Consider the following 27,480-nt stretch of genomic DNA (forward strand, 5'->3'; position numbering starts at 1 on the left):
GGCATTCCAACAACTAAAGACGGCTCTAACTAATGCGCCTGTACTTGCTGCACCCGATCCAACTAAAAGATTTCTTGTTCACACAGACGCTTCGATGTTTGGAGTGGGGGCAGTGCTGAGCCAAGTTGGAGCAGATGGCGGAGAACACCCCGTAGCTTACTTGAGCCGAAAGTTGTTGCCCCGTGAAGTAAGCTACGCCGCCATCGAAAAAGAATGCCTGGCCGTGGTGTGGGCCCTCAAAAAGTTGCAGCCGTACCTGTATGGACAACCTTTTTCCTTACTCACAGATCACAACCCGTTGGTGTGGCTGAACCGTGTGGCCGGGGACAATGCCAGGCTGCTGCGCTGGAGTTTGGCGCTGCAGCCCTTCGACTTTACCATCCATTACCGCCCAGGGAAACAAAACGGTAACGCCGACGGGTTGTCCAGACAAACTGAACTTGAAAAGTGATCTGTGAGTGCTTCCCCGGACATCCCCAAGCCGATCTGTTGGGATCAGACTGTGTATGCCGGCTTGGTTCTGGGGGAGCATTGTGGCAAACCTAGCCACTTCTGGACTATAATGTAAGAAAGGTTGTCTATAGGCTGTATTGTGTGCTATGTAGATGTGACAGACCCTTCTGGCAGTACTGAAGGAGTTAAATGTGTTTAGCTTTAAGAAGACTATTCTTGAACGACAAGGTTACTAGTCTCAGCTATTGTGTACTTTCATTAAAGCTAGTGATTACCATTCCATTGTTCAATCACATCTAGAGAGACGACGCCTTAGTGATAAGAAGAGCCAAGTGTGTGTCCTGTGGTTAAGTTGTTATCAGCTTGAGCAAGGTATTCTATTGTATCATGTCAAAAGGCGTGTTCCATCCATCTAATCTACAACATTCTTTTCAACCCCCCATATGGGAGGTCAGACCTGCATAAATACTAGGCATAGCCTTTTTAATAAAGTTCATTCTGTTTTAAACCTGAAAACTGGCTGGGTCGTGAGTTATTGACTCCCAAACTGTGTTTCGTCCGGTTATTGGGAGTATTTTAATATTGCTCTCCGCTACAAGTCTATTATATATATTTGCTATTATACCTTTTCAATTATCACATTTACTACTAAAATGAGGTTTCCTTGATGAGATCCGTGAGTGGTCTCCGTTATTTCAGAGTGAGTTGCACTTGTATGGAAAATGGCCCATGACCAATGGAACCTGGTAAACATAATGAACATGTAAATACTCTAACAATTATGCAACTATTCTTAACAATATTAGTTATGTTATAGCTTTGAACACTGGTTTTGTAGATCTTTTGCAATGAAGTGACATGTATTATTAATATACATAAATAAATTTGATGTTCAATTCATAGAAAAAATTGTCCTACAAGAATCTGCTATAGTTCTGCCCTTTTGATGATGTCACTATGGTTTTATGTTGAACAGGAAAATTACAATACAGTACTCATAGTTGGACAATTAAAACAAAAGCCCTGTTGGGACATGCAGTCCCATTTATTGCTACCAAGCATGAGCAGTTTAAGCTAATCCTAGGACTGAGAAGATGGTGTTGAGGAGGAATTGTGTATCTTTGCACAGCAGCTTGCCAGCAGTGCTCCCTGGTACGGAGGAGGAAAAGCAGATGGTATTTCATGAAGCTGCATAGTTGAAGCCAGTGTGTGAAATGTGCTCACCCGTCCAAAAAAACGTAACACATTAAAAAAGAAGAAAAAAAAAGCAGTGCACGGAGAGCCATTAAAAACAGGATTAGCAGATGCGTCTCTTTGCTTAGTTTTATTACTGAAATCAAATGAAACAGTGTGGTGTAGTTTTCCTTTTTTACATACATTGAGCCAGATTACGAGTGGTGCGTTAACTGTTGCACGCAAGTGTTATCAGGGTTTATCGCGTCTGTGCGTGTGTTGGGAGTAGTGCATGTATTACAAGATGAAAATAAACATGTTGGCTCGAGCGCAATATAATTTTACACACATCGGGATAGCAAGACTGCAGAGATCTGGTTAACTGCTATGCTCGAATAAAAAGCTGCACGAAACACATCAAAATTACAGTTACACTTATAACACCACCATCTTATAACAGTTATTGGGGGGGGGGGGGATTGCATAAAAAAGTTATGTGCTCAAAGATATGAGGCCTCAGGTGTTAGAGAAAAAAAAAGGAATGCAAAGGGCTTTAATATAGAGATACATACATTTACATGTCTAAATATGTTTATTTATGTGTGTGTGTGTGTATATATATATATATATATATATATATATATATATATATATATACAGTATAACAGAATTTATGTTTACCTGATAAATTACTTTCTCCAACGGTGTGTCCGGTCCACGGCGTCATCCTTACTTGTGGGATATTCTCTTCCCCAACAGGAAATGGCAAAGAGCCCAGCAAAGCTGGTCACATGATCCCTCCTAGGCTCCGCCTACCCCAGTCATTCGACCGACGTTAAGGAGGAATATTTGCATAGGAGAAACCATATGATACCGTGGTGACTGTAGTTAAAGAAAATAAATTATCAGACCTGATTAAAAAACCAGGGCGGGCCGTGGACCGGACACACCGTTGGAGAAAGTAATTTATCAGGTAAACATAAATTCTGTTTTCTCCAACATAGGTGTGTCCGGTCCACGGCGTCATCCTTACTTGTGGGAACCAATACCAAAGCTTTAGGACACGGATGAAGGGAGGGAGCAAATCAGGTCACCTAAATGGAAGGCACCACGGCTTGCAAAACCTTTCTCCCAAAAATAGCCTCAGAAGAAGCAAAAGTATCAAACTTGTAAAATTTGGTAAAAGTGTGCAGTGAAGACCAAGTCGCTGCCCTACATATCTGATCAACAGAAGCCTCGTTCTTGAAGGCCCATGTGGAAGCCACAGCCCTAGTGGAATGAGCTGTGATTCTTTCAGGAGGCTGCCGTCCGGCAGTCACATAAGCCAATCTGATGATGCTTTTAATCCAAAAAGAGAGAGAGGTAGAAGTTGCTTTTTGACCTCTCCTTTTACCAGAATAAACAACAAACAAGGAAGATGTTTGTCTAAAATCCTTTGTAGCATCTAAATAGAATTTTAGAGCGCGAACAACATCCAAATTGTGCAACAAACGTTCCTTCTTCGAAACTGGTTTCGGACACAAAGAAGGTACGACTATCTCCTGGTTAATGTTTTTGTTAGAAACAACTTTTGGAGGAAAACCAGGTTTAGTACGTAAAACCACCTTATCTGCATGGAACACCAGATAAGGAGGAGGACACTGCAGAGCAGATAATTCTGAAACTCTTCTAGCAGAAGAAATTGCAACCAAAAACAAAACTTTCCAAGATAATAACTTAATATCAACGGAATGTAAGGGTTCAAACGGAACCCCCTGAAGAACTGAAAGAACTAAGTTGAGACTCCAAGGAGGAGCCAAAGGTTTGTAAACAGGCTTGATTCTAACCAGAGCCTGAACAAAGGCTTGAACATCTGGCACAGCTGCCAGCTTTTTGTGAAGTAACACAGACAAGGCAGAAATCTGTCCCTTCAAGGAACTTGCAGATAATCCTTTCTCCAATCCTTCTTGAAGAAAGGATAGAATCTTAGGAATCTTTACCTTGTCCCAAGGGAATCCTTTAGATTCACACCAACAGATATATTTTTTCCATATTTTGTGGTAAATTTTTCTAGTTACAGGCTTTCTGGCCTGAACAAGAGTATCAATAACAGAATCTGAGAACCCTCGTTTTGATAAGATCAAGCGTTCAATCTCCAAGCAGTCAGCTGGAGTGAGATCAGATTCGGATGTTCGAACGGACCTTGAACAAGAAGGTCTCGTCTCAAAGGTAGCTTCCATGGTGGAGCCGATGACATATTCACCAGATCTGCATACCAAGTCCTGCGTGGCCACGCAGGAGCTATCAAGATCACCGACGCCCTCTCTTGATTGATCCTGGCTACCAGCCTGGGGATGAGAGGAAACGGCGGGAATACATAAGCTAGTTTGAAGGTCCAAGGTGCTACTAGTGCATCTACTAGAGTCGCCTTGGGATCCCTGGATCTGGACCCGTAGCAAGGAACCTTGAAGTTCTGACGAGAGGCCATCAGATCCATGTCTGGAATGCCCCACAGTTGAGTAATTTGGGCAAAGATTTCCGGATGGAGTTCCCACTCCCCCGGATGTAATGTCTGACGACTCAGAAAATCCGCTTCCCAATTTTCCACTCCTGGGATGTGGATTGCAGATAGGTGGCAGGAGTGAGTCTCCGCCCATTGAATGATTTTGGTCACTTCTTCCATCGCCAGGGAACTCCTTGTTCCCCCCTGATGGTTGATGTACGCAACAGTCGTCATGTTGTCTGATTGAAACCGTATGAACTTGGCCTTTGCTAGCTGAGGCCAAGCCTTGAGAGCATTGAATATCGCTCTCAGTTCCAGAATATTTATCGGTAGAAGAGATTCTTCCCGAGACCAAAGACCCTGAGCTTTCAGGGGTCCCCAGACCGCGCCCCAGCCCATCAGACTGGCGTCGGTCGTGACAATGACCCACTCTGGTCTGCGGAAGGTCATCCCTTGTGACAGGTTGTCCAGGGACAGCCACCAACGGAGTGAGTCTCTGGTCCTCTGATTTACTTGTATCTTCGGAGACAAGTCTGTATAGTCCCCATTCCACTGACTGAGCATGCACAGTTGTAATGGTCTTAGATGAATGCGCGCAAAAGGAACTATGTCCATTGCCGCTACCATCAAACCTATTACTTCCATGCACTGCGCTATGGAAGGAAGAGGAACGGAATGAAGTGTTTGACAAGAGTTTAGAAGTTTTGTTTTTCTGGCCTCTGTCAGAAAAATCCTCATTTCTAAGGAGTCTATTATTGTTCCCAAGAAGGGAACCCTTGTCGACGGAGATAGAGAACTCTTTTCCACGTTCACTTTCCATCCGTGAGATCTGAGAAAGGCCAGGACTATGTCCGTGTGAGCCTTTGCTTGAGGAAGGGACGACGCTTGAATCAGAATGTCGTCCAAGTAAGGAACTACTGCAATGCCCCTTGGTCTTAGTACCGCTAGAAGGGACCCTAGTACCTTTGTGAAAATCCTTGGAGCAGTGGCTAATCCGAAAGGAAGCGCCACGAACTGGTAATGCTTGTCCAGGAATGCGAACCTTAGGAACCGATGATGTTCCTTGTGGATAGGAATATGTAGATACGCATCCTTTAAATCCACCGTGGTCATGAATTGACCTTCCTGGATGGAAGGAAGAATTGTTCGAATGGTTTCCATTTTGAACGATGGAACCTTGAGAAACTTGTTTAAGATCTTGAGATCTAAGATTGGTCTGAACGTTCCCTCTTTTTTGGGAACTATGAACAGATTGGAGTAGAACCCCATCCCTTGTTCTCCTAATGGAACAGGATGAATCACTCCCATTTTTAACAGGTCTTCTACACAATGTAAGAATGCCTGTCTCTTTATATGGTCTGAAGACAATTGAGACCTGTGGAACCTCCCCCTTGGGGGAAGCCCCTTGAATTCCAGAAGATAACCTTGGGAGACTATTTCTAGTGCCCAAGGATCCAGAACATCTCTTGCCCAAGCCTGAGCAAAGAGAGAGAGTCTGCCCCCCACCAGATCCGGTCCCGGATCGGGGGCCAACATTTCATGCTGTCTTGGTAGCAGTGGCAGGTTTCTTGGCCTGCTTTCCCTTGTTCCAGCCTTGCATTGGTCTCCAGGCTGGCTTGGCTTGAGAAGTATTACCCTCTTGCTTAGAGGACGTAGCACTTGGGGCTGGTCCGTTTCTACGAAAGGGACGAAAATTAGGTTTATTTTTGGCCTTGAAAGACCTATCCTGAGGAAGGGCGTGGCCCTTACCCCCAGTGATATCAGAGATAATCTCTTTCAAGTCAGGGCCAAACAGCGTTTTCCCCTTGAAAGGAATGTTAAGTAGTTTGTTCTTGGAAGACGCATCCGCTGACCAAGATTTCAACCAAAGCGCTCTGCGCGCCACAATAGCAAACCCAGAATTTTTCGCCGCTAACCTAGCCAATTGCAAAGTGGCGTCTAGGGTGAAAGAATTGGCCAATTTGAGAGCACGGATTCTGTCCATAATCTCCTCATAAGGAGGAGAATCACTATCGATCGCCTTTACTAGCTCATCGAACCAGAAACACGCGGCTGTAGTGACAGGGACAATGCATGAAATTGGTTGTAGAAGGTAACCTTGCTGAACAAACATCTTTTTAAGCAAACCTTCTAATTTTTTATCCATAGGATCTTTGAAAGCACAACTATCTTCTATAGGTATAGTGGTGCGTTTGTTTAAAGTAGAAACCGCTCCCTCGACCTTGGGGACTGTCTGCCATAAGTCCTTTCTGGGGTCGACCATAGGAAACAATTTTTTAAATATGGGGGGAGGGACGAAAGGTATACCGGGCCTTTCCCATTCTTTATTTACAATGTCCGCCACCCGCTTGGGTATAGGAAAAGCTTCTGGGAGCCCCGGGACCTCTAGGAACTTGTCCATTTTACATAATTTCTCTGGGATGATCAAATTCTCACAATCATCCAGAGTGGATAATACCTCCTTAAGCAGAGCGCGGAGATGTTCCAACTTAAATTTAAATGTAATCACATCGGGTTCAGCTTGTTGAGAAATTTTCCCTGAATCTGAAATTTCTCCCTCAGACAAAACCTCCCTGGCCCCCTCAGACTGGTGTAGGGGCATTTCAGAACCATTATCATCAGCGTCCCCATGCTCTTCAGTATCTAAAACAGAGCAGTCGCGTTTGCGCTGATAAGTGGGCCTTTTGGCTAAAATGTTTTTGATAGAATTATCCATTACAGCCGTTAATTGTTGCATAGTAAGGAGTATTGGCGCGCTAGATGTACTAGGGGCCTCCTGAGTGGGCAAGACTGGTGTAGACGAAGGAGGGAATGATGCAGTACCATGCTTACTCCCCTCACTTGAGGAATCATCTTGGGCATCATTTTCAGTGTCACATAAATCACATCTATTTAAATGAGAAGGAACCTTGGCTTCCCCACATTCAGAACACAGTCTATCTGGTAGTTCAGACATGTTAAACAGGCATAAACTTGATAACAAAGTACAAAAAACGTTTTAAAATAAAACCGTTACTGTCACTTTAAATTTTAAACTGAACACACTTTATTACTGCAATTGCGAAAAAGTATGAAGGAATTGTTCAAAATTCACCAAAATTTCACCACAGTGTCTTAAAGCCTTAAAAGTATTGCACACCAAATTTGGAAGCTTTAACCCTTAAAATAACGGAACCGGAGCCGTTTTTATCTTTAACCCCTTTACAGTCCCTGGTATCTGCTTTGCTGAGACCCAACCAAGCCCAAAGGGGAATACGATACCAAATGACGCCTTCAGAAAGTCTTTTCTATGTATCAGAGCTCCTCACACATGCGACTGCATGTCATGCTTCTCAAAAACAAGTGCGCAATACCGGCGCGAAAATGAGGCTCTGCCTATGATTAGGGAAAGCCCCTAGAGAATAAGGTGTCTAAAACAGTGCCTGCCGATATTATTTTACAAAAATACCCAGATTAAATGATTCCTCAAGGCTAAATATGTGTATATATGAATCGATTTAGCCCAGAAAATGTCTACAGTCTTAATAAGCCCTTGTGAAGCCCTTATTTACTGTCTGAATAAAAATGGCTTACCGGATCCCATAGGGAAAATGACAGCTTCCAGCATTACATCGTCTTGTTAGAATGTGTCATACCTCAAGCAGCAAAAGACTGCTCACTGTTCCCCCAACTGAAGTTAATTCCTCTCAACAGTCCTGTGTGGAACAGCCATGGATTTTAGTAACGGTTGCTAAAATCATTTTCCTCTTACAAACAGAAATCTTCATCTCTTTTCTGTTTCAGAGTAAATAGTACATACCAGCACTATTTTAAAATAACAAACTCTTGATTGAATAAAAAAAACTACAGTTAAACACTAAAAAACTCTAAGCCATCTCCGTGGAGATGTTGCCTGTACAACGGCAAAGAGAATGACTGGGGTAGGCGGAGCCTAGGAGGGATCATGTGACCAGCTTTGCTGGGCTCTTTGCCATTTCCTGTTGGGGAAGAGAATATCCCACAAGTAAGGATGACGCCGTGGACCGGACACACCTATGTTGGAGAAATATATATATATATATATATATATATGTGTGTGTGTGTGTGTGTACATATGTATTTGTATATGTATATATGTATTTACAGACATATATACGCATATAAAAACATAAATATATATATATATACATATATACCGTATAAGTGCATTGGAGCCCTTTTCAGTCAAGTAGAGGAAAATATGTAAAATCCTTTATATGCAATATTCATATTTTTATAAAGTGTTATAATGTGTATTTACTGTTAATATTTCATATTCCAATGTTTTGCACATAGCACAATATGTTCTAATTATTTTTAAATAGATATTTCTATATATCTGTATATATAGATATATATTTTACCAAAATACTATTGGATATATATATATATATATATATATATATATATATATATATATATATACAGTATACAGAATTATGTATTTATGAATAAATAGAACATATTCTATGGAAAGAACATTGGAATGTGAAATATTAGCGGACTTGAGAAAATGTTTTCCCGTGAATTGTTGGGTGTTTGTTTTTCCATTTTTGGGAGAATACGTTAACGCGGTCACTATATTGTAACTTTGGCTTTTTGTGCATGTTGTGTTACCTTGAGAGTGAAAACGTTTTACTTCCAACTTGTAATATGTGCGGGACCCAACGCACGCAAAAAGCCGAAGTTGAGCACAGTTAGCTTGTGAGCGGGAGTGATAAATAGCACTCCACTCATAATCTAGCCCATTGTTAGAACGTTAAAGGGACGTTAGACTCATCTTTTTATATATGCACCATAAATTCATCTCTGCTTGGCAAAATATATGCATACATAACAAATAAATTGAAAGCAGTTAAAACTGTTGTTTTGTTAGCATTTTTGCAGTCCAAAGATACACCCCTTAAAAAATCTTGTGGGTGTTATTTATATTATCATTTTTGCTGTGGCAGGTTCCGGGCAGATTTATAAATCAGCTTCTGCACATATCAAACAATCACTGTGCAGAATATAAGGGGGGCAGTGTTTTGAATTTCATAGAATACACAGTTTTTCTAAGGGTAGTAGGAAAACTATAGTTTTCAGAGTTTAATTACAGGAAAAGCAGACAAAATAAATAAAGTGAACCACAAAGTTTTATTCACTATGAATGCTTAAATCTTTTATGGGGAATGATATCTTCTGTTAATGACCATTAAATGGAAAAATCTACATATTTTAATATACATCTTATACATTTGTGATATTGGGGTCAATTTACTAATGTGCGAGTGGACATGATACTATGTAGCGTATCATGTCCACTGCACATCGATAACTGCCGACAGCATACGCTGTAGGCATTTATCATTGCACCAGCAGTTCTTGTGAACTGCTGATGCAATGCCGCCCCCAGCAGATTTGCGGCCAATTGGCCGCTAGCAGGGGGTGTCAATAAACCCGATTGTATCCGATCAGGTTTATTTCTGTCCGCCGCCTCAGAGCAGGCGCACAGGTTATGGAGCAGTGGTCTTCCGGCAAGCCTTCAGGGGGAAACATGGGGCATCAAGCTCTGTACGGAGCTTGATAAATTGACCCCATTGTATTAAACTTACATATCTCTACCTGTTTTTTTTTCTTTAAACTCCTATTAATTATGTGAAACAAAAATAAAAACGTAATTATCTCTCCTGAACACTGCTCTACGAATCATTGAGCTAGATTCATAGGTGAGGCTAATGAGGGACTACTTTGTAAAGGTGAGATTTTGTCAAAAAATGTATCCAACATCGCTTCACCTATCTTTCTGAGCATATCGTTATCGGGAGTTACTGCCCTTAAAGGGACATAAAACCCAATTTTTTTCTTTCATGATTCATATAAAGGTGCCCATTTAACAAGCTCTGTAGTGAACTTCTGGGCCCGTGTTTCTGGCGAGTCTTTAGACTCACCAGAAACAGCAGTTATGCTCTGAGCAGGCGGACAGACATCGCCGGAATTCAACCCGATCGAGTACGATCGGGTTGATTGACACCCCCCCTTCTGGCGGCCCATTGGCCGGGAGTCTGCACGGGGCGGCGTTGCACCAGCAGCTCTTGTGAGCTGCTGGTGCAATGCTGAATACGGAGTGCGTATTGCTCTCCGCATTCAGCGAGGTCTGGCGGACCTGATCCGCACTGTCGGATCAGATCCGCCAGACTTTGTTAAATAGAGGCCAAAGCATGTGATTGTAAACAACTTTTCAATTTCCTTCATTTATCTCATTTGTTTTGTTCTTTTGGTATCCTTTGCTTAAAAGAACACCTAGGTAGGCTCAGGAGCTGCTGATTGGTGGCTGCACATATATGCCTCATTTCATTGGCTCACTCAATGCGTTACCTAGCTCCCAGTGATGCATTGCTGCCTCTTCAACAAAAGATACCAAGTGAACAAATACAATTTGATAAATTAAGTAAACTGGAAAGTTGTTTAACCCCTTAATGACCACAGCACTTTTCCATTTTCTGTCCGTTTGGGACCAAGGCTATTTTTACATTTTTGAGGTGTTTGTGTTTAGCTGTAATTTTCCTCTTACTCATTTACTGTACCCACACATATTATATACCGTTTTTCTCGCCATTAAATGGACTTTCTAAAGATACCATTATTTTCATCATATCTTATAATTTACTATAAAAAAATTATAAAATATGAGGAAAAAATGGAAAAAAACACACTTTTTCTAACTTTGACCCCCAAAATCTGTTACACATCTACAACCACAAAAAAACACCCATGCTAAATAGTTTCTAAATTTTGTCCTGAATTTAGAAATACCCAATGTTTACATGTTCTTTGCTTTTTTTGTAAACTATAGGGCCATAAATACAAGTAGCACTTTGCTATTTCCAAACCATTTCTTTTCAAAATTAGCGCTAGTTACATTAGAACACTAATATCTTTCAGGAATCTCTGAATATCCATTGACATGTATATATTTTTTTTTAGTAGACAACCCAAAGTATTGATCTAGGCCCATTTTGGTATATTTCATGCCACCATTTCACCACCAAATGCAATCAAATACAAAAAATCGTTCACTTTTCACAAATTTTTTCACAAACTTTTGGTTTCTAACTTAAATTATTTACAAACAGCTTGTGCAATTATGGCATAAATTGTTGTAAATTCTTATCTGGGATCCCCTTTGTTCAGAAATAGCAGACATATATGACTTTGGCGTTGCTTTTTGGTAATTAGAAGGCCGCTAAATGCCACTGCGCACCACACGTGTATTATGCCCAGCAGTGAAGGGGTTAATTAGGGAGCATGTAGGGAGCTTTTTGGGATAGTTTTAGCTTTAGTGTAGTGTAGTAGACGACCCCAAGTATTGATCTAGGCCAATTTTGGTATATTTTATGCCACCATTTCACCGCCAAATGCGATCAAATTAAAAAAAAAGTAAAATTTTTCTCAATTTTAGGTTTCTCACTGAAATTATTTACAAACAGCTTGTGCAATTATGGCACAAATGGTTGTAAATGCTTCTCTGTGATCCCCTTTGTTCAGAAATAGCAGACATATATGGCTTTGGCATTGCTTTTTGGTAATTAGAAGGCCTCTAAATGCCGCTGCGCATCACACGTGTATTATGGCTAGCAGTGAAGGGGTTAATTATGTAGCTTGTAGGGAGCTTGAAGGGTTAATTTTATCTTTAGTGTAGAGCTCAGCCTCCCACCTGAAACATCAGACCCCCTGATCCCTCCCAAACAGTTCTCTTCCCTCCCCCACCCCACAATTGTACTAGTACTAAAATAAAAGGTATTTGGCCCTTTTTAAAAAAAAAAAAAAAAAGCATATTTACATATGCTGATGTGTATGATCCCCCCTTAGACCCCAACCTCACTGATCCCCCACCTAACAGCTCTCTAACCCTTCCCCTCTGCCTTAATGGGCGCCATCTTGGGTACTGGCAGCTGTCTGCCAGTACCCAGTTTTGCAAAAAATGTGCCTTTTTATTAAAAAAAAAAGCCCTTTTCTGTAGTGTAGCTTTCCCCCCCACCAAGACCAACCCCCCACCCCTTCCAGATCCCTTAGATTATATTATTAAAGTTTAATCTTTCTTTTTTTTTTTTTACTTTTTACTTTATGTTTTTCTGTAGTGTAGCGGTTCCCACCCGCTCCCGCCCCGTGCACGCGCCCGCCCACCAACCCCCGTGCACGCGCGCGCTCCCGTGCGTGCCCCCGTGGGTCCCGCCCCCGATCCCGCCCCCCTCCACTCCATACAGAGCATCGATGGCCGCCCACCCGCCTCCCACGTAAGCTCCCACCCACCAACGATACCGGCCATCGATGTCCGGTGCAGAGAGGGCCACAGAGTGGCTCTCTCTGCATCGGATGGCCAAGGGGGGTTATTGCAGGATGCCTCCATATCGAGGCATCACTGCAATAACCGGAAAGCAGCTGGAAGCGAGCAGGATCGCTTCCAGCTGCTTTCCAGACAAGGACGTACGCCACACGTCCTCGGTCATTAAGTGTATTTTTTTTGAGGACGTGTGGCGTACGTCCTTGGTCGTTAAGGGGTTAAAACTGTATGTTGTATCTGAATCATGGAAAAAAAAATTTGGGTTTAATGTCCCTTTAACATCTAAAGTTGCATGAGATGCACATGAAATCTTGCACGAGACAAGAGCTTATTGCTATGTGGTTAAAATAATCAGCACTGTAGCAACTTCAGAAAGACACTTGTAACACAGTATATGTGGGTAGAATATTAGAATGTCTGTTTTCTTATAGAAAAGTATCTATATGGAATAAAGGTAATGACGAGGGTCTGACAATGGGCATTCCAGGGCTATGATCAGGTCTTTTTTACCTTAAAGCGATAGTAAACCCAAAATGTTCTTTTATTCAGATAGAACATACAATTTAGCAAATCACAAGAGACAAATGTGTGCAGGTACCAATTAGCAGCAGCTCCCACTAGTGTATGATATGTGAGTATTCTTTTTTAACAAGGGATACTAAGAGAACGAAGCACATTTGAAAATAGAAGTAAATATAAAAGTGTCTTAAAATGACATGCTCTGAATCATGCAAGATTAATTTTGACTTTCCTATCCCTTTAACCTCGGCCAAGCATACAGAATTCATAAAGTCTCTATTGCCATGTGAAGTATCTTGTGGTTGTGTGTCTCTATGGAAAGCTGAAGAGGCGGTCTAGTTTTCTTTTGTGCATATGTTTTATAGAGGGTGTGTTCCCCATTTAAATTTGATTGATTTGTAATATTTTGCAGGTGTTTAGTGATGCCGCTATCCTTCATTGCGAAACACATTCTATGCGGCGAGAAGTGAATAGTAATGAAATATATTATAATAGAGCTGAACTCACAGCTAACGGTTCTGACAATGAACGGGCACAAATTCTGCAATTTATTCAAGTATCTGCAGCCATTTTGTTTTTGAAACATTAGTTTCACAAACAGGTTTTTTTAGTCAAAGCTATTGTGTTTCATATCACAACATTTATTCTTAGAGGGCAGAAAAACATAATTTATGCTTACCTGATAAATTTATTTCTCTTGTAGTGTATCCAGTCCACGGATCATCCATTACTTATGGAATATATTCTCCTTCCCAACAGGAAGTTGCAAGAGTCCACCCACAGCAAAGCTGCTATATAGCTCCTCCCCTAACTGCCATATTCAGTCATTCGACCGAAAACATGCAGAGAAAGGAAAAACCATAGGGTGCAGTGGTGACTGTAGTTCAAATGAAAAAATTACCTGCCTTAAAGTGACAGGGCGGGCCGTGGACTGGATACACTACAAGAGAAATAAATTTATCAGGTAAGCATAAATTATGTTTTCTCTTGTTAAGTGTATCCAGTCCACGGATCATCCATTACTTATGGAATACCAATACCAAAGCTAAAGTACACGGATGATGGGAGGGACAAGGCAGGTACTTAAACGGAAGTTACCACTGCCTGTAAAAAAACCCTTTCTCCCAAAAATAGCCTCCGAAGAAGCAAGGTATCAAATTTGTTAAATTTGAAAAAGTATGAAGCGCAGACCAAGACTCCGTCTTGTAAATCTGTTCAACAGAAGCCACATTTAAAAAAGGCCCAAGTGAAAACCACAGCTCTAGTAGAATGAGCTGCAATCCCTTCAGGAGGCTGCTGTCCAGCAGTCTCATAAGCTAAATGAATTATGCTTTTTAACCAAAAAGACAGAGAGGCTGCTGAAGTCTTTTGACCTCTCCTCTGTCCAGAATAGACAACAAACAAGGTGAACGTTTGATGAAAACTGTAGTAGCTTGTAAGTAAAACTTTAAAGCACAAACCACGTCCAATATTGTGTAATAGACGTTCCTTCTTTGAGGAAGGATTAGGATACAAGCATGGAACAACTATCTCTTGAGTGATGTTCTTGTTAGATACCACCTTAGGAAAAAACCCAGGTTGGTACGCAGGACTACCTTATCCGTACGAAGGACCAGATAAGGAGAATCACATTGTAACACAGATAACTTGGAGACTCTACGAGTCGAGGAAATAGCTACCCAAAAGGAACTTTCCAAGATAAAGATTGATATCTATGGAACAAAAAAAGGTTCAAACGGAACTTCTTGAAGAGCCTTAAGAACCAGGTTTAAGCTCCATGGTGGAGCAACAGTTTTAAACACAGGCTTGGATCTAACCAAAGCCTGACCAAATGCCTGAACGTCTAGAATACCTGCCAGACGCTGGTGCAAAAAAATAGACAGAGTAAAAATCTGTCCCTTTTAAGGAATTAGCTGACAACCCTTTTCTCAAAAACATCTTGGAGAAAAGATAATATCCTGGGAATCCAGGCTTTACTCCATGAGTAACCCTTGGATTCATAACAATCAGATATTTACACCATATCTATGTTCAATTTTCCTAGAGACAGGCTTTCATGTCTGTATTAAGGTATCAATGACTGACTCGGAGAAGCCATGCTTTGATAACATCAAGCGTTCAGTCTCCAGGCAGTCCATCTCAGATTGATTCTATTTAGATGGTTGAAAGGACCCTGAGGTAGAGGGACCTGTCTCAGAAGCAGAGACCGTGATGGAAAGGATGACATGTCCACCAGATCTGCATACCAGGTCCTGCGTGGCTACGCAGGCGCTGTCAAAAACACCAAAGCCCTCTCCTGCTTGGTCTTGACCTCCGAAGGAAATCCCACTCCCCCAGAAGAAAAGTCTGACGACTTAGAAAATCCACCTCCCAGTTCTCAACACCTGGGATATGGATAGCTGATAGACAAGAGTGAGTCTCTGTCCAGTGAATTATTGTAAGACTTCTAACATCACTAGGGAACTTCTGTTCCCCCTTGATGGCTGATGTAAGCCACAGTCGTGTATATTGTCCGACTGAGTATGATGTACCTCAGAGTTGCTAACTGAGGCCAAGTCGGAAGAGCATGGAATATCACTCCCAGAATATTTATTAGAAGGAGGGTCTCCTCCTAAGTCCACTATCCCTGAGCCTTCAGGGAGTTCCAGACTGCATCCCAACCTAAAAGGCTGGCATCCATTGTAACAATTGTCCCATCTGACCTGCGGAAGGTCATACCCTTGGACAGATGGACCCGACATAGTCACCAGAGAAGATAATCTCTGGTCTCTTGGTCCAGGTTCAACAGGGGGACAAATCTGTGTAATCCCCGTTCCTCTGACTGAGCATGCATAGTTGCAGCGGTCTGAAATGTAGACGTGCAAACGGTACTATGTCCCTTGCCGCTACCTATTAAGCCGATTTCATTCATGTACTGAGCCACCGAAGGGCGCGGATGGGATGAAAAACACGGCAGAAATTTAGAAACTTTGACAACCTGGACTCCGTCAGGTAAATTTTCATTTCTACAGAATCTATCAGAGTCCCTAGGAGGGAAACCCTTGAGATTGGGGATAGAGAACTCTTTCCTTGTTCACTTTCCACCCATGTGATCTCAGAAATGCCAGTACTAAGTCCGTATGAGACTTGGCAATTTGGATGTTTGACGCCTGTATCAGGATGTCGTCTAACTAAGGGGCCACTTCTATGCCCCGCGGCCTAAGGACCGCCAAAGCGACCCCAGAACCTCCATAAAGATTCTTGGGGCTGTAGATATCCCAAAGGAAAGAGCTACAAACTGGTAATGCCTGTCTAGAAAGACAAACCTGAAAAACGAAGGTGATCTTTATGCATCACAATGTGAGGATAAGCATCCTTCAAATCCATTGTAGTCCTCTATTGACTCTCCTGGATCATAGTTAAGATGGTACGAATAGTTTCCATCTTAAATGACGGAATTCTGAGGAATTTGTTTAAGATCTTTAGATCCAAAATAGGTCTGAAGGTTCCCTCACCTTGGGAACCACAAACAGATTTGAGTAAAAACTCTGTCCCTGTTCCTCTCTTGGAACTGGATGGATCTCGTACACAATGTAAGAATGCCTCCTTCTTTATCTGGTTTGCAGATAATTGTGAAAGGCGAAATCTCCCCTTTTTTTGGGGGGGGAATCTTTGAAATCCAGAAGATATCTCTGGGATATAAATTCCAATGCCTAGGGATCCTGGGCATCTCTTGCCCACGCCCGGGCGAAGAAAGAAAGTCTGCCCCCTATAGGATCCGTTACCGGATAGGGGTCCGTTCCTTCATGCTGCCTTAGAGGCAGCAGCAGGCTCCTTTGCCTGCTTATCTTTGTTCCAGGTCCAATTGTCTCCAGACCGCCTTGGACTGAGCAAATATTCCCTCTTGTTTTGCCTTAGAGGAAGTGGATGCCACACCTGCCCTGAAGTTTTAAAAGGCACGAAAATTAGACCTTTTTGGCCCTTGATTCCTATCCTGAGGAAGGGCATGACCTTTTCCTCCAGTGATATAAGCAATAATCTCCTTCAAACCAGGCCCGAATAGGGTCTGCCCCTTGAAGGGAAGTTAAGTAGCTTATTTATTAAAGTCACGACAGCTGACCATGATATAAGCCATAGCGCTCTGCGCGCCAGTATAGTAAAAAACAGAATTCTTAGCCGTTAGTCTAGTCAAATGAACAAAGGCATCAGAAAACAAAGGAATTGGCTAGCATAAGCTTGTCAAATATATTCATCCAATGGAGTCGCTAACTGTAAAGCCTCATCAAGAGACTCAACCCAGAACGCTGCAGCAGCAGTGACAGAAGCAATGTATGCAAGGGGCTGCAGGATAAAACCCTGTTGAATAAACATTTTTTATCCATTGGATCTAAAAAGCACAACTGTCCTCGCCAGAGGTAGTGGTACGCTTAGCTAGAGTAGAAACTCTTCTCTCCACCTTAGGAACTGTCTGCCAGAAGTCCCGTGTGGTGGTAGCTATTAGAAAACATTCTTCTAAAAAATAGGAGGGGAAGAGAACGGCACACCTGGTCTATCCCATTCCTTATTAAAAAAAAAAAAATTTTTTTTAGTAAACCTCTTTAGGTATTGGAAAAACATCAGTACACACCGGCACTGCATATTATTTATCCAGTCTACACAATTTCTCTGGCCCTGCGATTGTACACATTCATTCAGAGCAGCCAAAGCCTCCCTGAGCAACAAGTGGAGGTTCTCAAGCATAAATTTTAAATGTAGAAATATCAGAATCAGGTTAAATCATCTTCCCTGAGTCAAAAAAAAATCACCCACAGACTAAGCATATTGTGAGGTAGTATCATACATGGTTCTTAAAGCGTCTGTATGCTCTGTATCTACCCCCAGAGCTATCTGCTTTCCTTTAATTTCAGGTAGTATGACTAATACTGCTGCCAGAGTATTATTCACCACCTTTGCCATGTCTTGTAAAATAAACGCTATGGACGCCCTTGATGTACTTGGCGCCATTTGAGCGTGAGTCCCTGAAGCGGGAGTCGAAGGGTCTGACACGTGGGGAGAGTTAATCGGCATAACTTTCCCCTCGACAGAATCCCCTGGTAAAATAAACGCTATGGGTGCCCTTGATGTACTTGGCGCCATTTGAGCGTGAGTCCCTAAAGCGGGAGTCAAAAGGTCTGACACGTGGGGAGAGTTATGCTAAGATCATAGAAAAAAACGCAGGCAGATTCTTCTTCCAAATACTGCCTGAGAAAAACAGCACACTCCGGTGCCATTTAAAAATAACAAACTTTTGATTGAAGAATAAACTAAGTATAAATCAACACATACTCTCACGACCTCCTATCTATGTTGAGGTTTGCAAGAGAATGACTGAATATGGCAGTTAGGGGAGGAGCTATATAGCAGCTTTGCTGTGGGTGGACTCTTGCAACTTCCTGTTTGGAAGGAGAATATATTCCATAAGTAATGGATGATCCGTGGACTGGATACACTTAACAAGAGAAATTAACCCCTACAGCGACTTCCCTAAAGAAAAAACTGTAAAGCTAATTTTCATTTTGAAAGTATGCTTATACAGAGCTGAAACAATGAGGCCCATTTATCAAGCTCCGTACGGAGCTTGAGGGCCTGTGTTTCTGGCGAGCCTGCAGACTTGGCAGAAACACCAGTTATAAAGACCGCTGCTCCATAACCTATCCGCCTGCTCTGAGGAGGCGGAAAGAGATCGCCGCAATTCAACCCGATCCAATATAATCAGGTTGATTGACACCCCCCTGCTGGAGGCCGATTGGCCGCGTATCTGCAGGGGGTGGCGTTGCACCAGCAGCTCACAAGAGCTGCTGGTGCAACGCCTAATACGGAGAGCGTATTGCTCTCCGCATTCAGCGAGGTCTGTCGGACCTGATCCGCACTGTCGGATCAGGTCCGGCAGACCTTTGATAAATATCCCCCTATATATGAACTAAGAAAAATAAAATACAAAAAATGAATAAATAAAAAAATAAAATCCCACAGATGGGAATATGTATCAAGCTGCAGGAGGACAAGTGTCAAGTAGCTAGGGTTGCCAAGTGCCCAGTATCCAACCAGATAGCCCAGTATTTTAGCAGGCTGGTTAGTAAAATCTTCACAGAACTACTGGGCGCTGAAAGGTTGAGTTTTTAAAGTTCCTAAAAGTAAAAGTTAAACTGTCATTATTCAGAAACAGAATGTAAATGGAGAATGTAAAGTTAAAAAAAAAACTTCCAATTTACATTCATTAACAAAACGTGCAGTCTTTTATATGCACACTTTCTGAGGCACCAGCTCATACTGAGCATGTACAAGTGTGTACAGAATATACATATATGTGTTAATGTGTTCTCTGATTGGCTAATGGCTGTCACATGATACAGTGGGAAGGAAAATAGAATTAACTTGAAAATTTGCCCCCAAAAAAACAATCTGCAACTCATTTGAAATTTAAAGTAAGTGCTATTGATTTGTTTTTTTTATGTATTTGTTTATTTGTTGATTGTTCCACTGTATTCCATAGAATTCTATTTTTATTTAAAGTGAATGCAAATTTTGATGCTAACGTGCCCGGTTTTTAAAAATTGGATTAAAAACAGGGGCACTTTAATTCATCAAAATTTACATTTCACTCCTGTTGTGAAAAAAAAACTTACCTTTTAATCTTCACAGCAGCTCCAGCTTCCTCCGGTCGTCGCAAGCCATTTCTGATGTCAGAAATGATGGATGGGTCATCCTCCAATCACGGCTTCCCCCCACGGGAATCAGTGTCTGATTCAATGCCGTGATTGGAGGAAGCCAGATTCCTCATTTTATACCCAGGAAGAGGCTTTGCAACGGGTGGAGAAAGCTGGATCTGCTGTGAAGACTAAAAGGTTTTTTCACAACAGGAGTGAAATGTAAATTTTGATGAATTAAAGTGCCCCTGTTTTTAATCAAATTTTTAAAAAACGGGCACTTTAGCATCAAAATTTACATTCACTTTAATGGTACTTTAATGCATTACAAATATAGAGCATAAAGAAGTGAGGGCAGTCAAGGTTTTCAAAACACTACAGTACATTGCAAGCAAAGAGGTAAAATTATTGATTTGCATGATGTTGACGGCTCAGTTGTGAGAAACATAAATGGTGGGATCAAGAAGGGAGGCTTTAGCTGGGCATTTTGTGACCTCACCTACTATTGTTATCAGCCACTTATAGATTGTGCAGTATTTTTTTTGAAGGACCGCTGGCAACTCCTTAATGTCAGAGCAGGGTTGTCAATCACCACAAACTCGCTCATTCGGCTGATTTATCTACGCCCCCCACTCTGGCGGTTGAGAGGAGAAGGAACAGGAACGGCTTCTTAAATTTGTGGCTGCAACTCACTCAGGCCAGCCTGCACCACAATAAGCAATAAGCTGTGAATGCAGCTTGATACATTTTTCTTAAACTGTAAAGCTCATTAAACACTCATGTCCAACTGGCAACGTATGCAATTAACTCTCTCTACTCTGGAGCTTTTGCAGGGGTTAAAACATAGTCACATTCAAGTAACAGTACGGTAATAAAGTTCTATAACATATCAAAACATTTTCTTTTTTACACTTTTATATTCATTTAAATTTGGTCCCTGTTTTCCTTTAAAATGTTGGTTAGTATGCTACGGTAATATAACACCTCACTTCCTCTCACAGCATGCATAATACTAAGCAACAAAACGATCAAATGCCCAGGTTAAAATAAGATTCATGATACATTTTTGCGCTTTTTCCTGAATACATTTAAAAATAATCATACATTTCATATCCGTATGAAATATCCATGCACATTTATATACAGTACAGCAAATGACTAATAGATTTTTCAGCAAAACAAAGAATTAAATAGGTAATATTACCAGTGCATGTATATTCTCAAATCTAAATTGATGAGGCCACACATTTTGCAATCAAGTGTGTTTCTAAAAGCAGAAATACCAAAAAGATCCCAAGACTTTCCTCTTTCTTTATCAGAATTTCACAGGAAAAGAACTTCCCCTCTGTAGCTGACTATGCCTCACGCCCAGACACATGTTCCCTCAAACCTATGATGTCACCATAGTCCAGCACCAAGCCCTGCCTGCAATGCAACTCCAAAAATAAATAATTTGTTAACCTTTCCTTGTTTCAAAATACTGTACATGCCACAGTAAATGCTGTACTAGTTAATACAGGAAAGCATGATTGCCAGTTGTCACAGGATTATGCAAAAATACTTATTCAGTCAAATTTCCAGAGCTATAATACACATTTCAAGGAGTCGTCATATTTTATTTTCAAAACTAAGACACTAAGCAGACTAAAGTCAACCCCTCTTGTTAGTATACTCACACCTTGTTAGCCCCAAGAAGGACTAAATAATTAACTACTAAATAAATAATTAGCACTAGACAGCATTGTGTATACTTAAAGGGGCATTACACTTCAAATGTCATTCCCCATAGAAGTCAATGGAGCAAAAAGAGTCGGAAAAAAAACCTAGCACCCTATGCAAAACCAATCGCATATTCTCAAGTGCGCTAACCCAACATGAAAATATTCATATTTTAAATTCCAATGTTCTTAATAAAGCAGAATATGTTTATAAATGAATACCATTATATATATATATATATATATATATATATATATATATGGTATTAAGGTATAATATATACAGTATATGTACCTATATATAGATGATTATAAATAGGTATATATATATATATATATATATATATATATATATATATATATGAATATATATTTATAAATACATAAAACATATTCTGCTATGTGAAGAACATTGGAATGTTTATTTGTGTATGTGTCTGTAAATACATATATACAAATATTAATACATAAATACATATGTACACACATACATACAGTATATACATTATATATATATATATATATATATATATATATATATATATATATATATATATATATATATACATACATACAAAAAAAGTCCAAAAACGAAGCATTAGAAAAATAGTATCACTTTATTCCTTAAAAGATGTATGCGAAGGAATAAAGTGATACTATTTTTCTAATGCTTCGTTTTTGGACTTTTTTTTAGATTTACTATGGTGGATAGTGGGGCATCCACTCCGTTATTTAATAAAGCTTTTTTGTCTGTTGGATACCAATTCTCCTTTTGGCTATACACATACATTTTTTTAAGAGCAGCGGTGAACATAATGCGCTTGCGCTCCTCTTAACTGATCACGGACTTTGGATCTTTGAAACAGGACTTTGGATCTTGGGTTTTTGATTACCAGTATTATCTGTGCAATCTGTGGGATACAGCATTACTGGTTGAATTTTGGGTGTTTGGTGCATCATTATATTACCAGTCCGGATTACACAGCTTACACAGCTGACTGTGACGTCACCAAGCAAGAAGCCGGTTCGATTGTGGATAGGCCGGTTCTCATCACGTGGTACGCCACACGCAGCTAGCATGAGGAGAAGGGGAAACCGCTTGTGCCAGAATGCTGCATGAAAACAAGACACGGGCTCCACTCGGCTAGACCACACAACCTGTATCAACACGCTGTTTTTTGGTGAGTGCTGATCCGTTTGCTCTAAATATATGCTATGAACTGTTGCTGTATTTGACGGCTGGGGAATCATTTGACTACACGCTGTTGAGTCAAGGGAATATACACAGTTGATTCTCTTACCCCTGAGCACATTTATTACGTCCTAGCTAAATGCCATTTATTTACACGCATAGGCTCACAGAGCCTCTTTTCCTGTAAAAGACTGTTTGCACTTAATTAACAGCATCATATGGAAGTTGATATCACTCATAGCCATACACACCACCTCTTTTCCAATGTTTTTTATATATATATACATACACACATATACATCTTTAGACATATATATGTATGTTAAAGCCCTTTGCTTGCCTTTTTTTCTTCTAACATCTGAGACCTCATATTTTTGAGCCTTTATAACTTTTGTGTGCAATATTTTTTAAAATTAATTTATATCAGATAGTGTTATTATGAGTGTAACTGTACTTTGTAATGTATTTTTGATGTTTCGTGACACTTTTTTGTTTTGCAAAACAGTTAACCAGAGCTCTGAGGAAGTGCTATCCTCACAAGCGCTAACTTCATTTGCACTCAAGCGATCGCGTTTACTTTCAACTTGTAATATGAGCGAAAAACCTGATGCGTGCAAACACCTGCGATAAATTCCTTTCTGCTTGTGCATAACTGTTAGTGCTCTACTCGCGATCTGGCCCAAAATGTCTATGCATAGTTTAAGAACTTTTCAATGCAGCTTCATTATTTTACCTGCTTTTTCTGTAATTTAATAATTAAAAATGTAGTGTTTTCACTCCCCTCTGGGACCTGACCTTCCTATAAATATGTATATTCAGACAGGCCCCCGCCCTGAAAGTGGTGAGGTAAACATATAAGTAATTGAGGAAAGTATCTTGTTTATCTTATTTGTTACATAAAAATGGCACTCTTAAGCACCATAAAAAATACTGTGGTATGCATAAATAAATTACACAAGTTAACATCAAATTAATCCAAAACTACTGGACATAAATAACATTCAAGAGTTTTTTTTCAAGGTGTGTGTCATGGGCCTGTAAAACAATTTATATTTTTCTAACAAAATTACAGTTTTAGATCCTTTTAGACGTGTTTTGCATGTGAAACTTTTGCAATTTAGTGTACAATTTCTAGAGCCACACTATTTAACCCTTCGGCTGCCATTAAGGGGCAATGTCCCTTTAATGTAATGTATAGATAAAAGACTAACAATGCTACAACTCTATAAAATATATTTAGCCCCATATTTTAACCCCATAACAATTCCTGTGCTGTAGGAGTGTGGGCGTTGCCAGCAGGCAGTGAGGCATATTCACTACAATTTTTTTTATTTTTTTTTAAAGAAACTTTATTTATAGATCAAACAAAGAAAAGTTGTCTACAGGTTATGATATGATATTACATTAATAAACATCTTTTCATATTATTGGCATTGATAGTGACCTGTCCATCAAGAAGGAGAGTGAATCAGTCCATCTGTTCATCTCCAGCTGTTTTCTTAAATTTCCAAAACAACTTAACATAGCACAAACACAATAAACTTTAAAGAATAACAAAATAAAATAATAATTTTAATAATAATAATAATTTTTACTATAATGATAGCTACTGCCATAACTATGATAAGCACTACAAATTGTAGTGCATATCCTAGTTATGGCAGTAGCTATAATTATAGTTACAATTATTATTATTAGTAGTAGTCTACAATGTTATTATCAGTTATTACTATCATTGTAGCTAATTCTGTAGTGAAATATTTTATAGGCTAATCTCAGTATTCATTCTTTTGTTTCACTGTGATACACCTTTGCTTCAGTTAAAATCCAACCATGTAAAAGAATGTAAAATATAGTGCTGTCCTCTGCAAAGTAAAAAACATATTATGTTTTTAAATAGAGTATTTATTTATATGCAATGGCCTTTTGAGGATTATGAACTAGCTGTACAGTGCAACAGCAGACACTGCACTATACTGGTGGTTGCTGCTTATGCATCTTTTATTCCTAATTTTACACTTTATTATACTAAATACTACATGAGACACATTAGCCCTCTCTGCAGACAAATTTCCACATTTAATTTTATACCTGTAAACATAATGGGCTAGATTACAAGTGGAGTGCTAAATATTGCTTGTAATACCAGCGCTCAATAATGTGCGCTTGTATTACAAGTAAATCGCAATTGCTAGAAAGCATTGCTCTCACAAGAGCGTGCTTCCATAGGCTCCTATGGGAGCCTCAATCTGATGCCGTCAGAGGGCTCGTATTCATTGAGCCGTAATTCAGTTTGCACTTGCAAACCGATAAATATGCTGTCGGAAGCAATATCGTTTATCGACTGCTTCCACAGCAAGTTATAACTCAATTTCGGCAACCGGTCTCCGGCTGCCGAAAACATTATAGTGTCCCATACAAAGTATCAGAAGCCACTAATCTTTAATTAATACTCGGTTTCCAATGCCAGCGCAAACCGTTAATACACTTTCGGAGGCTGCCGATACAGTAACAAAAATTACACCCAGCTCAACTCGGTGTAAAACAGGAAAAAGGTGCTTTTTATTACCCTTTTCCCATTAAACTCTAATCTGACACATCAAACCCCCTCTATCCATCATCCCCCCCACATCACAACTTATAATAAATGTATTAACCTCTAAACCGCCATGCCCCACAGCGCAAACTAGCTATTAAAACTATTAACCCCTAATCCGCCATGCCCCCATATCGCAAAGTATCTATTTAAACCATTAACCCCTAATCTGCCAAACCCATATCGCAAAGTATCTATTTAAACTATTAACCCCTAATCTGCCAACCCCATATCGCAAAGTATCTATTTAAACTATTAACCTCTAATCCGCCATGCCCCACAACGCAATCTAGCCATTTAAACTATTAACCCCTAATCCGCCATGCCCCCCCACAACGCAATCTAGCAATTTAAACTATTAACCCCTAATCCACCATTCCCCCACAACGCAATTTAGCTATTTAAATTATTAACCCCTAAACCGCCATGCCCCCATATTGCAAATAACCAATCACTGAGCCCCCTAACCTAACACCCCTTAAATTAACCCCATTAAATAAATTAAAATAATAAATCCTAAATTACAATCAAAATAAAAAAACTAACATTACTTTAAAAAACATTTTTAAATTAATCTAAAATTACAAAAAATAAAAAAGTCTAACATTACATAAATAAACCAAATTCTCAAAAATAAAAAAATGATACCTAATCCCTATGAGAAAAAACAAAACAAAATAAAAACACCCCCTAATCTAATACTTAACTACCAATAGCCCTTAAAAGGGCCTTTTGTAGGGCATTGCTTTAAGTTAAACAGCTCTTTTACCTTTAAAAAAAATTTAAAGGGACAGTCTACACCAAAATTTTTCTTATTTAAAAAGATAGATAATCCCTTTACTACCCATTCCCCGTTTTTGCATAACCAACACAGTTATATTAATATACTTTTTACCTCTGTGATTACCTTGTATCTAAGCCTTTGCAGACAGCCTCCTTATCTAAGTGCCTTTGACAGACATGCAGTGTAGTCAATCAGTGAAGACTCCTAAATAACTTTACGGGAGTGAGCACAATGTTATCTATATGACACGTGAACTAGCACAGTCTAACTGTGAAAAACTTTCAAAATGCTCTGAGCTAGGAGGCGGTTTTCAACTATTTAAAAATCAGTTTGAGCCTAGCTAGGTTTAGTTTTTCAAAAATACCACCAAGGGAACAAAGCAAATTTGATGATAAAAGTAAATTGGAAAGTTGTTCAAAATTGCATGCCCTATCTGAATAATGAAAGTTTAGTTTTGACTTTACTGTCCCTTTAAGTTCCTCCTAACAGTGAAACCCACCACCCACCAAACCCCCCCCAAAAAAAAAAAAACTAACACTAAAAAATCCTAAACTACCCATTGCCCCTATAGGGGCATTTGTATGGGCATTGCCCTTAAAAGGGCATTCAGCTCTTTTACAATTGACAAAAATCCCTAATCTAAAAAAAACAAAAAAAAAACTAAGCCTAACCCCCAGATAGGTACTTACGGTTCCTGAAGTCCAGTGGTGAAGTCTTCTTCCAAGCTGTGACCTCTTCTATCTTCCTCCAGATCCGCAGAACTGAAGACCGGCAACCGGCGAACTGAAGACTGACGACCGCGGAGTCAAGGAGCGTTGAGGATCCTCTTCAAATTCCAATCAGCCAATAGGATGAGAGCTACTGAAATCCTATTGGCTGATTTGAAAAGCCAATAGAATTTCAGTAGCTCTCATCCTATTGGCTGATTTGAATTTGAAGAATCAAATCAGCCAATAGGAATGCAAGGTACGCCATATTTAAACGCGTAACTTGCATTCAATATTCAGTGTATGGCGGTGATCGTACGAAGAGGATCCTCCACACTCCTTGGCTCTCCAGTCGCTGGTTTTCAGTTCCTCGGTCGCCGGACTTCAGTTCCGCGGCCCTGGATGAAGATAAAATAGGTCACCGCTTGGAAGAAGACTTCACCACCGGACTTCAGGAACCGTGAGTATGGAGGTTTTAGACTTTCTTTTTTTTTGGGGGGGGGGGGTTATTTTTTAGATTAGTGATTTTGGGCAATTGTAATAGAGATGAATGCCCTATTATTTTAGGGGGTTTGGTGGGTGGTTGGTTTTACTGTTAGGGGGAACTTTTTTTTTTTTAAAGGTAAAAGAGCTGTTTAACTTAGGGCAATGCCCTACAAAATGCCCTTTTAAGGGCTAATGGTAGTTTAGTATTAGATTAGGGGGTGTTTTTAATAATAATAATAATAATATTTAAATGGCTAGATTGCGTTGTGGGGCATGGCGGATTAGGGGTTAATAGTTTAAATAGATACTTTGTGATATGGGGGTTGGCGGATTAAGGATTAATACATTAGTTATTGCGGTGGGA

At 40.1% G+C, this 27,480-nt stretch overlaps 1 protein-coding gene across 4 annotated transcripts in view; it reads right to left on the minus strand.

Moving 5' to 3' along the window:
• Positions 1-27,480, minus strand: part of FYN (FYN proto-oncogene, Src family tyrosine kinase) — a 444,200-nt gene that overhangs the window by 284,806 nt on the left and 131,914 nt on the right. Inside the window, exon 1 of one of the 4 annotated variants that reach the window (XM_053710871.1) lies at positions 20,838-20,943. The exons of the other annotated variants lie outside the window; for them this stretch is intronic. The gene's annotated coding sequence lies outside the window, so the exon portion shown is untranslated. Of the gene's footprint in view, positions 1-20,837; positions 20,944-27,480 lie in introns of those variants that run through there. 4 annotated transcript variants of the gene reach the window in all.

This window comes from Bombina bombina, chromosome 4 (genome assembly GCF_027579735.1).
Source record: "Bombina bombina isolate aBomBom1 chromosome 4, aBomBom1.pri, whole genome shotgun sequence".
Lineage (NCBI taxonomy): Eukaryota > Metazoa > Chordata > Amphibia > Anura > Bombinatoridae > Bombina > Bombina bombina.